This window comes from Protopterus annectens, chromosome 8.part0, assembly GCF_019279795.1.
Source record: "Protopterus annectens isolate FY-2018-M chromosome 8.part0, PAN1.0, whole genome shotgun sequence".
NCBI classification, from domain to species: Eukaryota; Metazoa; Chordata; order Ceratodontiformes; family Protopteridae; genus Protopterus; species Protopterus annectens.
In genome coordinates this window covers 485,661,337-485,676,246 of record NC_056741.1, presented here as the reverse complement: position 1 = coordinate 485,676,246, position 14,910 = coordinate 485,661,337, and positions in this window count along the sequence as shown.

The window sequence follows — 14,910 nt, the reverse complement described above, 5'->3', positions numbered from 1 at the left end:
CTCCCCACAGTATTTATTTACTAAATGCAGAATATCTCCATACATTCCGTGGCAACTTATTAAGAATCCTGCTGCTTAAATCTGCATTAGAATGCAAACAAAAAAAAGATCATGTCCTATCATTGCACTCTTAGACAAGTACAGAATTTGTTTTGCCTGTAAAAGTAAGCAGAAATTTGATATTGTGCAGTCCAAAGCAATAAATAGTTGTTTCCTTGAACAAAGGAAGAGCAGAAAACAAAAAAGAAATATGGACAGCACAGTGCATAGAAAACCCACTGTAGTTAATTTGTAAATATAGGTGCTTCACTGCAAATTATTAAGTGCTTTTTAAAAATATATGCATTTAGTTTGCACAGTATCTGGATTACAACACATTAAATTAGTGACAAGATGCATTTTAATGAAGCAGGATGTTCATTTCTTAAAACAATTATGCACAGTTTAGTCTTGGTTGAGATGTTTGTCCTTCTTCTCAATTTCCAGGGTTAATCTGGTATTTTGTTAATGCAATCCAGGTTGTGCATTGATTGAAAAAGATCATATAAATATTTTTATTTTATGCTCATTTTGTTCTTCCATAAATTTGGCATCAGTCAATACACTGTGGAAGAAATGGATACACCAGCAAACCCAAAGATTTATTTGCTAAAAATATTAGTCAAGTTTGACTAACTGCTGATTTTGTCAACAAATGGGTAAAAAATAATGATCTGCCACTGGCCTTAAAATGGAAATAAATTGCTTGCACAAGAGTTAAGAGGTAGCACCTTATCACTGCAAGACATGGAGGGAACATGCAATGTCAATAAACTGTGCAGTCCTTAAAACCAATATGAAAAACTGTGAAGGCCTCAAAACTCACTTGTATTTTAATGTTGTTGTTTGTCTTTTTGTCTTCTCCCGGTTAGGGGTCACCACAGCGGAACTCCGGTCCACTAATAATTGGCAGTAGATTTTTTTTTATGGTGCCAAGTTGCCAGCCCGACGCCCAACCTTTAGCAAAGGCACGCCCATTCACGCATGTCTTTCGGAGGCCACTCGACCACAGGGAGGACATGCAGACTCCACACAGAAGGCACTCCAGCCGTGAATCAAACAGGAGAACCTCTTGCTGTGAGGCAACAACGCTACCGCTGTACCACTGCGGCTTCCACTTGTATTTTAATAAACATGTTAATTTATCTCAACTGCAGAAAATATCTTTAAATGCATAACACTTTTGTGAATCTTTTATCTACAGCCTTTTGTTACATACATTATATTATAACTGATACTTCAGTGAATCCTTTTTATTCTCGGCCTACGACTGCATACATTAAGTATATTGCTAGTGTATACTGCTGTGAATCTTTTTCTTTCCTGTTGATGTACTTTCTAACCATGTAACAGAAGATAAACTCAGTAGGTCTGCTCAGGTATAGAGCTGCTGGTTATTTGAGTCACTGGGTAAATCTTATCAGCTACGTGCAGTATTCACGTATTTTGATTGACTGGGTAACACCAAACTTATTACCTGAACAGTAACCATTTATGGAGACTGAATGGCTGAAAGATCGGACTAACAAATATTAAGTTCAAGGTGCCATTTCTCAGAATATTCCCTTATCTCTGCAGTAAGGTGATCTTAGAGATGGTGTACACATATGTATGTAGTGACACCCGCAGGTGTAGCTGAAGAGATATGGGTTCCTTTCTACCTGACTTTGGTGCCACCCCTATTAGGCCCAACACACCAAGGTGGCAAGAGGGATAGATTTTATTCTAGGTGACACATCTAGTTTAAAAAGGCAATAGCACAACCATAAACAAATTATTTCAACAGTGCCCCGGTTAGCAATAAGTCAAGGTGAGATATGCATGCAATGAAAACATACAGTCACCCTCTTCCCCAGAACTCAAAAAAAGAAGGTCTTGACATTCAAACATGTACAAAGAAGGCAATATCAATGAGCAGTAAAGTTATATATTTATATAAAGTTTTATATTGCAGCAATACAAACACGGGGAAAAAATGCAATGTCATTAAGCAATAAAAGAGTCATAATACAACAATACAGATATGAGAAAATGCAATGTCATTGAGCAGCAAAATTCTTGAAGGCAGCAGTACTAACACGAGCAAAATGCAATGTCATTGAACAATGAGGATTTATAATGCAACAATACAAATGTGAGAAAATGCAATGTCATTGAGTAGTACTAACACCCTCTACCCCTTGATTAATTCTAAACAGACCAACTATGAAACACTCTATTATACCCTGTTCACTGGCCAGTGACTACTTACAGTCTTGCTGCCAGCATGATGGGGCCCAAGTTGGAGCTCATATGGATCCTAGTTATTTGTAATCCACAAAGCATTTTGGGGGGGGGGGACTACAATCATAAAAATATAAAATGACAGCCAGAGCCTCTCACCACTCCATTAAGAATATCCTAGTGACCAGGCACCATGGTTCCTCTGATGAGAAAAGTTGAAAATCACCTACCAGAACTCTGGTAATCATCTATGGCTTCTTGGTACTAGGCCCAAGGGAAATCATTTTCTTGCTGAATTATAGCAGGTGTGGAACTACTGGTTTCAGACTTCTCTCCTGATTCCACAAAATACCATCATCCTGGATTTCAGCAAGGGACAGACACAATCTGCTGCTTCACTTCCCTGTCCCAAAGCACTAGAAAAGAAAATCCAGCCATGCTGCAAGGCTCTTTTTCCCTTCAGCTACGTGTTTCAGTCTTCCCTCCTTCAGCTATTGTTCCAGTCTCCTCTTTCACTTTCGAAATTGTCTTTTATATTCCTGAAAAGGTGCTCCACCTTGTGGTGTAATGGAAAACTACAGTATATTACTTCTACAATGAAATGCAGTGGGAGCTACATGTATATACAAGATTGGGGGTGGGGGCAGTTCCCCCCGAAAAAAAAGTTTTATGGAGAAGAGCGATTTTTCAAGATTCACTTTTCTCGTGTGTTTTTTATCTTTTTTTTTTTTTTTTTTGCCATTTTTAGTGCCGACATTTTAATAGGGAGCTAATCCAAACAGGTATTTATACTACCTGGGAAAAGTTGGCTAGGACACCAAACATCTAATAGGATATTACAGGAAGTTGATTTTGGCTGGTCTCAGTTGGAATTATGGAGATGAAGAAGAGGGTCACCTGAGAAAAATCATTATGGTCAAGTATTGTTTTCAGTTGTTATACATGGTAGTAATATGTGTGATATGGAGATGACGCAGACAGAAGCAGACAGAAGAATAAAATGTTACCTTTGAAACAGAATCCATTTTTGAGCCACATAACCATGTTGATGAAGATCTATGGTAAAGAATATTTTTGATTGTGCTGGAGCCGTTCAATGCCTGACTGATTTAGATGGTTTTCTGGAGGTGGAAAGCAAACAGAACTAATTTCAAAATGGGACTGTATAACAGCAGCATATGTGAACTCCAACTACCACCTTGAAGAATTCATTCTATTGGTAATGCGTAGCATCCTGGTCTATTATGGAAATTCCTAGTTCAAATTCAAAGTGGATCAAAATATACTGATAACCTGAACTCACTGGGAAGTGCTGTGCCTTGTACAATTTGAAAAAAAATGTACTTGCACAGCTTCAAAACTAAAAGAAACAAAAAGAGAAAAACTGAATGGGAAATACACACTTCATGTCCGACCAGAAATAATAATGGAAGTTAAAGTAACAAACCACACACATGCACTTAGGGGCAGAAAACAGTTCAAATAACACATCTAAGTAATTGTTCCCAAGTTCAGTTATTGCTGCAAACTCTCCATTTACTGAGTTGTGCCTAATTCCCTACTAATATAGTCTAACTCTGAGGCTGCCCATAAATCAAGTGTCTCTCCTGTCCCTGGGGCTGTGCAGCCTTGGAATTAGAATGCATTATAAGTAGGTGTGGTGGTAGCTTGATGAAATGTTGCAACCAGTTGGGGTTTATGAAAATACAAATTGTCTTCATAGATTCATAGACTCATAGATTGTCACTAGGCTAATGTCCCGGGGGCATTTCTAAGCCTAGCCAAATTTTCCTGAAAGAATAATGATGTCCTGTATCCAACAGAACATTGAGGGTCAGACAGTTATATGCTGCCTTGGTCCATAAGGGACATGGGTGTTTTTTTTTTTCTTTCGGCTTTCACTCAACGGTTATCCTAGGTAATCCAGGCTGGGCAACTGTACACCAGCTAGCCAGTAGCTTATTGACCCAAGGATTCTGTGGTTATGGCATGCACACACTAGCCAATATAGGCACATAAACCCCTCCTACTGTTAGCATGGGTCCCTGGTGTAGGTCAGGTCCTCAACCCACTTGTCATTCACAAATACCCATGCCTAGTTTGGTGACATGAGTCAACATGACCAAATCACCTAGAGCCATATTTTACAATGTGAAGTGTCTAGCCCAGCCATAGCATGCAGTCTGTGATATGTGTTCTCTTATCTCTGCGGATACTGTGCAGCACAGCAGATGCCCAAAGTGGTTGGTCTACATAACTCATCCACCTATATGATAACATGAGTTTGAAATGAAAACAGTCATCATGCTTTTTGGAGGTAGCTGGAATCCCCAGAGACAGAAGGAGAATATACAAACTCCAAACAGGCATTGTCCACAGGTCAGGATCAAACCTTGTACCTTGTACATGGGAGGCAAAGGCCTTAACCATTAAGCCAGCTGGTCTCCAAATAAGTGATATCTGGATTTAAACCTTTGATCACCTATGTTCTACCTCTAAAGTCAGTCTATTCACATCTTGTACCTCAGAGAGAGAGTCTTAGTGCAGCCTGAGCTATGTAACCTACATAGACCAAGACTGTGTCAGGCAGTATAAGATACAGTTTCAATCAGTAATTACTTATCCATGGTGCAGAGAGAAGTCTTTGCTACACATTATTGTGGCACCACTCAGTGGAATGCAAACTGAGGCACTTTAGGTATAATGACATACAACCAGTATGTGTAACCTCCATAAATTACAAATGAACCCTCATTCCTTCTCTCACCCAGTTGGCAGTACATCATACTCATTGTATGTGTGATTGACCACCTTCTGTTCATGTTCGTACACATAATACAGTACACTTTACTACCTCTCCTGCAAATCCTGATATTTTATGACTTTGTATCTTTCTATACGTAGGACACTATAGTCACTGGGTGTAGCAATTTCAATGATCAATGCTACTTTTGCCTTCTTTACAGACTACTATATCTGGTTTTCTCATATCTGTTTTTTGAACTGTTGGTAATAGGTTATCCCATGTGATATAAACTTCATCATTTTCTATAATGCTTTGTGGCTCATCTTTCCAATGTTTTTCAACTACTTCAATCCAAAGAAAACTCAGCTTATGATTATAACCAGTTCTAACAAAAACACTAACAGTCAATTCACTATCTACTCCACTAATGCTACTCCAATTGCTCCAGTGGCACAGGCTAAGCTATTGGGAATAACCATAGACTCCCACCTAAAATTTGATAGTCATCTCAACTTAACTATTAAAAAAGTACATGCCAAACTGGGGTCGCTCTACTGTATCAAACCATTTCTTACCAACAACACAAGATCAGCCATTGCTCGCTCCCAACTTCTATCCACCCTACTCTATGCTATGCATCTCCCATTCTGACTAATCTCAACAAAACTGAACTAAGCAAAATGGAAGCCTGCTATAACAGAATTGCCCGCTTTGCTGCAAATTGCTCATATAGATCTCATCATTGTACTGCTTTGAGACAGCTTCACTGGCTTGAACTGCCCAACTTCCTAACCTACAATCAGCTCTGCCTCTGTCATTCTATCTATTACCTCCCCAATAAGTGTCCTGCCCTCAAAAACCTAGTACAACATCACTCAGCCAAAAGGCCTCTTAGATCATCAAGCAAACTACTACTAGAAGTCACCAACAGCTACAATAGCTTTGGAGATGCACTATATAGTAGTTCAGTGGCTAAAAAATGGAACTCTGTCCCTACAAGCATTCAAAACACATCATCCAAAGCATCCTTTAAAGACCTCATCAGGCAACATCTCAAGGAAAGTTGGCAGTGCCATGATTGCTCCCCAGGCTAGTGAAAGCGGATAACACATACATACAAAATCTAGAGCACTTGATAATAGTTTTCAATCTTACTCACAAACACTGGCTAATCTACAATGTATGTACTGTACCTGTGTATTATGTATGTATTCTACCTATGTTCCAAATTTCAGCTGTACACCACAAATCTATTCATTACCTTTATTTTTAAAGTTAATATTTTTTTGTTTGTTCTCTCCACTGTAACTGTTTATGTGCTGCATACCACTGTAAAAACATGTCTCCTATAATTTGTGTGTACACTGATCATGTCTAAATAACTAAATGTGTCTGTAATTTTTCTCTGTGGAGCTTTTCTCCCCGGGCCTCTGCTGAAAAAGGACCTTTTCGGCTCAGTCAGACACCCCCGGTTAACAAATATAAAATAAAATAAAATAAATAAATACTTCAATAGTATAATGTTTGCACAATTTCCCAATGCAACAGTCTTACCACATTATTATGCCTTTCAGTATACAGTCTTTCTGTGATTAGTATATCACAACCAGCAAAAAATGTGCGACTGTTTCAATTCTGTTTTACAAAACCTACATCTGTCTTTTTCTCCCACATGTTCCATGGTCTTTGTAAACCAGCATCTACGTAGTCCACAATCTTGGGTGACCAATATCAACCTGTCATCTTTTGTTTTAAATTTACTTCTCCTTAACCACTCCTGCATTTGATCCAGATCAGATTGCGGTTGTTCTAAGAGTTTTCTATACTTGTAGCTATGCTTATGCATTTTCCACATTTCTTGTCTTCTCATCTGATCCTTCACCTTATATTCTTTCTTTTGTTTTTTGGCACATCCAATTGCTGCCTGCTCTTTATCTGCTAATGGTTTGATTTCCATTCTTGCTTGACATCAATATGCCTCTACTAAACTAAGCAGGGAAGTCATCTTAGACTTATTCCCATCATTTTTTAAAATTTTCACTATGTTTGGGTCTTTTGAAGTCATTAGATATGTATGCAGTCCTATGATTGCAGATCTATAATCAATTTTGAGGAGGCCCATACCTCCTACAGAATGGAGAATATATAGTCTTGGTATACACTGATTTTTATAAATCATTGATAAGCATGACGCATCCTTCTTGTTTTCCTGTCCAGCCAGTTCAACATGTTTTGGGGCCTGTCAATCACTCCAAAACAATACGTTAGGAAAGGAAGAGCAAATTGGTTTATAGCTTGACATTTGCTCCTAGATGTCAGCGCTGTTTTCAGTATTAGTTTTAGTCTTATATATTAAATTAATTAAATATTCCATCCTAAGTTTTATTCGCATTTGTTTGTGTTTTATTGTTGATCCTTCATCTATTCTCAAATATTTATACATTCCCTCTTGCGCAAGTTCTTTTATATCACATTCTTGTCCCACGCTGATGTTTTCTTGATGCTGCAGCTTTCCTGCTTTAAAGGTTGCATTTGCACATTTATCAAGACCAAATAACACTCTTATATCATCTGAAAAAGTTTTTACCGGTTGCAGTTGTGCTTTCAGTTTTTCATCTAATGAATTATATAGTTTTAAATCATCCAAAAAAGAAGATAAGTCTTTACACTTTGTTGTTTTCTGGGAGCCAAATTGTAGCCATGACCTAATCTGTTAACTAGACAATTTAATAGTTTAAGGGCAAGACCAAATAGCAGCGGTAACAAACAGTCACCCTTGAATATCGCCCTTTGAATTTTTATCCCTGGAATAATAATTTGTCCTTTATCATGGCTTAAGTGCAAAGTGATTTGCCACTGTTTCATGGTCACTGTAATGCAATCCATCAGTGTAGGGTATACCTTATACATTTTTAAGCACTCTTTTAACCATGAATGTGGGATACTATCAATTTTCTTTGTAGTCTATCCATGCCATACTTAGTTTCTTCGCCTTTTTACAGTTCTCCATTGTTACTTTATTTAAAAACAAATGATTCTTTATTCCACATGACTTTCTTTTGTTACTCTTTGGTTCTATTGCCATGATTGACCTTTCTTCTAAATGACTATAAACTTTGTTGGCATCAATTCCGTGTTTAGTTTATATGTTGTCTGAAGACAAGTTATTGGTCTATAGTTTTTAGGATAGCTTGCAGGTTCACTCTTAAGCGGGAGTATTGGTTTTCCTGATGTAAACCAAGCTGGTGTCTGTTCAACGTGTGCATATAAAAAAGTTCTTACTCATGGCTAAATCTTCATTTAAAGATGTTAATACGTTTAGCCAGAAGTTAGGCACTGCATCTGGGCCTGGGGTGTTCCAGTTTGGAGCTTTTCCTAACTTTGTTTCAGTCTTTCTGGCCATCATGTCATACCATTTAATATCCTGTACATTTGAACTTATTATTCTTTCTCTTACTTCTTCTGTCCAGTGCGGGTGTGGTGTGTGCAGATAAGTATGAGAATTATAGTGGCACTGAATACCGTTCTAAATGGAAAGCTGTTCAAAACTGCACTGAAACATTGTTGTAAGCATTGTATTCAAGCACGTGTGTGGGAGGTGTAGGTGGCAAAGCCCTCATACTGTCAATAGGGAGCTGATCGCAATGCACCTTCTACTTCACATAATTCAAACAGAGGTTACTGCAACTTCGGAGACGGAAGAGTCCCCATCTGAAGTGACATCCACCAGTGAATGGGACTTTTGTCTAAAGTGTGTGAAATCAACATTTACACTGTTTGCCCTCACTAAATCTAATGACTGCCAAACCTAGGACTGACCAAATCAAACCTATCATCAAAGCATATTTTCTCCCATAACTGAATACCTCCCACTGTCTCTCCAACTAAAGACTGCAGATCTCCTGTCTAAGACCCATCAGATCAAAAGATGAATTAATCAGATTAGCAAATGTCATACTGCACAAAGACTAACTTCAAATGATCTAATTTGTGGTCTCTTTTTGCTGTCTACTTTAGTGAGATATTTTAATTCACTCTTCATTCTGTTATTCTATTAAATGAACCTAAAAGATTTTTTCATTTTTTTTTTTGCTCCTTATCATCACATCTTCCATCCCAAATGTCCACTTGGTCTTCCTGTCCCCACCAGAGGTGAGAGCCTTATAGGTCATTCCTTTCTTCCTCCAAGGATGAGGGTCAAATGGGGAGACCATCTGCACATGCCCACCTTGTATCTCAAACGATTGGTATAAAATGAATGTCGATGAAGGCATGCCTCCTTTTTCTGTGACTATTTTTAACTTACTGTAGCAGCCTCCATTGAAGCAATCAGCTCCTTTATTTCCTCATCTCCAATCAGAACTGAGTTTGCACCCCAAGCCCCCCCTTTCAATGAAAGATGTACTCAGACACCACTTCATTGTTCATCTCCTCTTCTCCAACCTATTGCCAACTCCTCCAACATCAGGCCTGTGAAATAATCCTTGGTTGTTAAGCAGTGGTCAGGGATTCACGCATCCACATCTCAGAACTGACCAGGAAAGGATTCAGTGGAGTAAATGTCAGGAAGCTACACAATGCAGAACACACACACCAGAAATGACCAGAATCCAGACTGTGGAAGATGTGTAGTGTGATATAGTTCTGAATTATCTCTTTCCATGGAGGATGAAACCAGTAGAACCTAATGAAATGTGCTGGGCTGCAAAACTGGGAACTTGTACATAAATCCCATTAGTTGTCACTTGCATACTATGTAATCCTGAGCATTTTGTTTGACTCTCTTATATTTATAATAGCACGTGAAAAAGATGGACTCTTAAAACAATGGCCCACTTATGAACAAAAATGCTAAATAAACAAATAAAAAGAAAGATATCTACCACTTCCATGTCTCCCTGTGTAGTGACAAAAGAAGTAGGTCACATCCAGCTGTATCAGGCTAACAGTACAAAACTTCACCAATGCAACAAGTACTAACAGTATGAACCACAGGCTATGGAAGTGGCTTATTGAACTAGATTGCCTTAATCCTACAGCAGTGACATTAATATTTAAAGAATTAGCCTCCTGCCCAAAACTAATAACTAGAATTTAAAAGCAGCCAACTGTTTTATTTTATATTAGAGAAACTTTTGCCTTTCATTTCATTGATAAGAAATAAAAAAAGCTATTTCACATACTTAGCAGTTGTGATACACAGAAAAACACCATTCACTATGATTGACAGCCAAGTAGGTGTACATCTCAGCTACCAAGCCACACGTACACACACACACACACACACACACACACACACACACACACACACACACACACACACACACACACACACACACACACACACACATACCACTTTATAGCTAGCAATAACTGTAACCAGACTACCAGTTATAGTATAGCTGTTGAGTCAAAAATGCACAATAGCCTCTAGTCCACCAGTGATGTCACAGCAGTTTTGATCGCATTGTGCAGGACAGTAAGAGAATATACTATCTCAATTTTTGCTTTTAGAAGTTCTGTTTCTAATATGTTTCACAAGGCAAGGAAAATGAAATACAAAGATTACTTACAAATCAAAATATTATATGCCTTATTTCTTAAAATGTGTTATGTTTCTTACAATCAATTTTATTTTACTATATTTTTGAAGTACAATGCAAAAAGCTGAATGAGTGGTATATCAAAAAGATAGAATGTATCAACGAACCAAACAGTAATACCGATGCACAGCTGAGTACAGACAAAACTTTTATTAACCACTTCTTATTAATAAGTTTTATCTATACTCAGCTGTGTATCGGTACTACTAATTGGTTTGTTGATATATTTGTGAAGTGTTTATACGCGAAAATTTCAGAGTTCTAAGGGGGGGTATTCATAAAGGTTACCACCTCGAGTAATCTTTATGAATTCATAGATAGTCCTACCACAATGCTTTTGTTGTCTATACATTTAGAATCACTACTCAAGGTGTACACATCATGAGTACTTTGCGGTAACCTTTATGAATCCCTTACAAAGTGTTGAAAAAAATGAGAATACTTTTTTTAAGAATAGGAGAAAAAAATGACCTTTTTTATAAATCTTTGAATGCTGAGTACAAAACAATTGAGTATTCCACATTATTACAACATTCTGAAATTTCATTGAGGACAAGGATGCTTTAGTTCTTGGTAGATTCCCTATAATAATTATAATAATAATAATAATAATAATCACCATTGGCAGTAACAGTCTTGATCTTCATTAATCCAGTGCATCACAAGTGACATACTCTAGGATGACAGGTATATAATGATGTTCCCTCCCATTTCTATGCCCCCCCAGCTAACCATCAGCTATCTGGCTGCATCATTTATCCTTAAGTGTTCCAGATACCATCCCCTGTAGCTGAGACCATACCAGTGGTGACCAGGGCAGAGAAAGTGGAGTAGAGCTGCTTGTCATGTCACATACACAGGCCCTGCATGCCATGAAGGATATTTTGAACAGTCTAACTAAGACAGGCTTCTGATGTCTCACTCATCAGTGCACACAATGTCAGCTAGCCCTGTCTTCCCAGATGTCACAATTATAACAGCAATCTCTCCCGTGATTATGGCACATCCCCATCTCCAGGAATGTACCTTTTTATTACAGACAGAACCCCCTTCCTCCCAGAGTGGGTAAGCTGGCAAAAACGCTATTTATTAGCTCACCCTGGCTTTCCCAGTGTCCAAGCTACTATTTAATCTCAGGGTGTCTGTGTCATAGCAAGGGCTCCATCACTCTGAGCCTCAGAGCCATCTTAAGTATGCAATAAAGTTTTCTAAATGACAAGCAAAGGACATCTCAATGCAATAATGAAAGAGCCACAGAAGGCAGTGTATTTCAGTATTTCTATTTGGATGTGATTCACCAAAGATGAAGCATATTTATGAACTTCATATAAGAATGCAAATTAGCAGGAGTGTTACAATTATTGTATCTTCACATTTGGGTATCTGAGACTGTCGGTCCCAGTACAGTATCTAGAAATAGTGCCATTGATAATGGTATGATCAGACTAAGGTGACAAAGTTACAAAATGGTCACTGTGAATGCCACTGCTTGAGTTTCATGGGCACATGACTGTTGATTAGTAACAGTAAGTATCTGACAATGGCAGTGTAAGATATCTGTAAATAGCTCTTATGCTAAGACATCTGTAGATACCAGTAATAGTGTAGGTCTGTCGCAGAAGGCAAACATGTCACAATAATACATCTGTGACAGGCAGTAATAGTGTATGCTTTCACAGTTCTGTACCTTTGTCATAAAACAATATCTGTGAGTGTTTGTGTTGGCATGATGCTGTCACAGTACAATGACATTATCAAAGTAGGGCGTCTTGTGAATTAGAGGGAACATATATCACTGTCACAGTGTTGTGATATAATAAGAACCAGTGCTGGTTTAGCCTTGTCACATTACAGTGTCTGGACATAATAGCAATGATGTCCATGGTATATAAAAAAGCAGTGGTAGATTTGCATAATAAAACAAACCAAAATGTAACATCTGACCAACCTTGGGAAACCAAACCTCCTGTGTAGACGACCATAGCTTTCAAAATGTCTGTACTGTATTATATGTTTTTTAATGAATTTCCATAACTTATGTGACAAACCTCCAAGTATCTTCTTCAAATCTTGTAATCATTTACTTAAGAAATCCCTACTGGACAATTAATGATCAGACTATGAAATTTATATATCAGCCCCAAACATTGTTTTTGATTTATTAACATGGTAAGTGAAATGATCTTTAAAAATATATAGATAGATAGATAGATACAAATGTATAGGACCATCCATAAATTCATGTCCTCTTTTGAATTCTTCTGTATACATTTTGAATGCATACTTATCCACCAGATTATATTGATTATATTTATTGTTTAATAATGCAAATTTTCTTTTTTTTTTGTTTTAAATTTGAGCAGTATGGAACAATTTCCAGCAAGAAATGAAAGCAAATTGCTAAAACTATTAAAAACAAAGCTACCCATTTCAATACATTTCAACCAGAAAAGATGACTCAACTATTACCATCATAGTCAGCCAATGTCCATATGATCAATGTCCATACATTTTATTGACTGTGTACATTTCATGTCTGATTTTTATAAAAATATATCCGCAGTGATTTATTCCACCTTGCTTTAAATAAATGCATTCTAATTCTGCAAAAGCAGATTAATGACTATTTAACTTGACTATGATAACACGGTATGTCATTTTCATCCACAGATAGCCAGCATACCCAGAAATTAGAGTCACATTATTGGCTGTGTATAGCTTAGATGCCTGATTGTGGTAAATGTAATACTAATAATACTTGTTATAGAATGTATTTTGAGTTTATTTTAGACAAACACACAGTTGCTGCAGCAAAGTATTCCACCTTACTTCACACTAGTCCTGCAAAGCCAGATAATGACAGTTTAAAATGAGTAAATGATAAGGGAAAATTTGTTTTCATTCATAGACATACATTCATCCAGCAGCTATAGAATTTTGTTGGGTGTGTACATCACAAACATTTAAGAGTGACAAAAGAATTAACCATGATAATGTGATTTAAGTTTGTTTCACACAAATACAAAATAGCCACAGGAAAGTACACACTAGTCCTGAAAAGTCAAGCTAATGCTAGACTGGTTAAAATGTGCAAATGACAAGAGAGTAATTTACTTTAAATTACAGACAGAGCCCACCCTTCCAACAGTTACAGCTACTTTGTTAACCTATTACACCTATGATATGATACAATAATAGCTGAAGTAACATATTTAAGTTAGATTTACACAATCACACAAGAGCCACAGTAAAGTATTTCACCTTAATTCACACAAAAGCACATTAGTCCTGCAGGGACAGATTAATGACTTTTTAAATGAGCAGATGACAAGAGTGTAAGTTAAAAGGCAAAACCACAAAACACTCCTTAGGGTAAATGTCTCACTGCAAGTAAAAATGATGATAAAAATTTCAAAAGTGATCCAAGCAGTAGAGACAACTATGCAGAGCCAATAAATCACCAGAAAACGATAAGTAAAACAGAATAACATCTTTAATGTGCACATTTCTGAAAAAGAAAGTGATGCTGCGAGTGTTCTATCATATCTCTCACTAATATCTAAAGAATCACTTCAGTGCTGGTTATAGAATGATATCACATATGGTCACCTGACTCTGGAACAATACACATCCAGAGCTTTGCTAAGACCTTTTGCAGCATCTGAAAGCTATAAAACAATTTCAAAAACTTCCACCTTTCCAGGGTAGCAATTAGTTTTCCCTGTAAGAACAACACAGTAAGATTCCTAGTCCTGGTTTTCCCAGACATTTTTGTCTCTGGCTATAACCAGACCTGTAAGATAAAATTGTTATGGCCTAAACCAACTCATTTAATTTTCAACCTATTTCTCAAAATTAGCTGGACTGAATTTAACCTCTTCCCTTCCCCTTCCAGAATTCTCCTTTAAAACATATATATTTAATCAGTTATAATAATACTGTCTAATACATATGTATATCTCTTTTCTGTCCAGCAGGATTCGCTGTTGATGTATTTTTATCACAAGCAAATTTACATGTACATTTTTGGCACAAGCATCTGTACAAATTAGTGTGATAGTCAAATGACATAAAATTCTTTTAAAAACTCCATCTAGCTATGCTGGCAATGTTACACATGCACTGCCCTACTCTCCCTGGCACAGATGGCACTACAACGTATCCTCACATCTCTCCCCTATTGAAAACCCAAGCTATTTTTTCTATTGACCCTTGGAAAATATTGCTTGAGAGAAACTGGCCTGTCTGGGAAGACATTAACCTGTACTCTGTCTTGATAGCCCATCTGCATTGGCATTA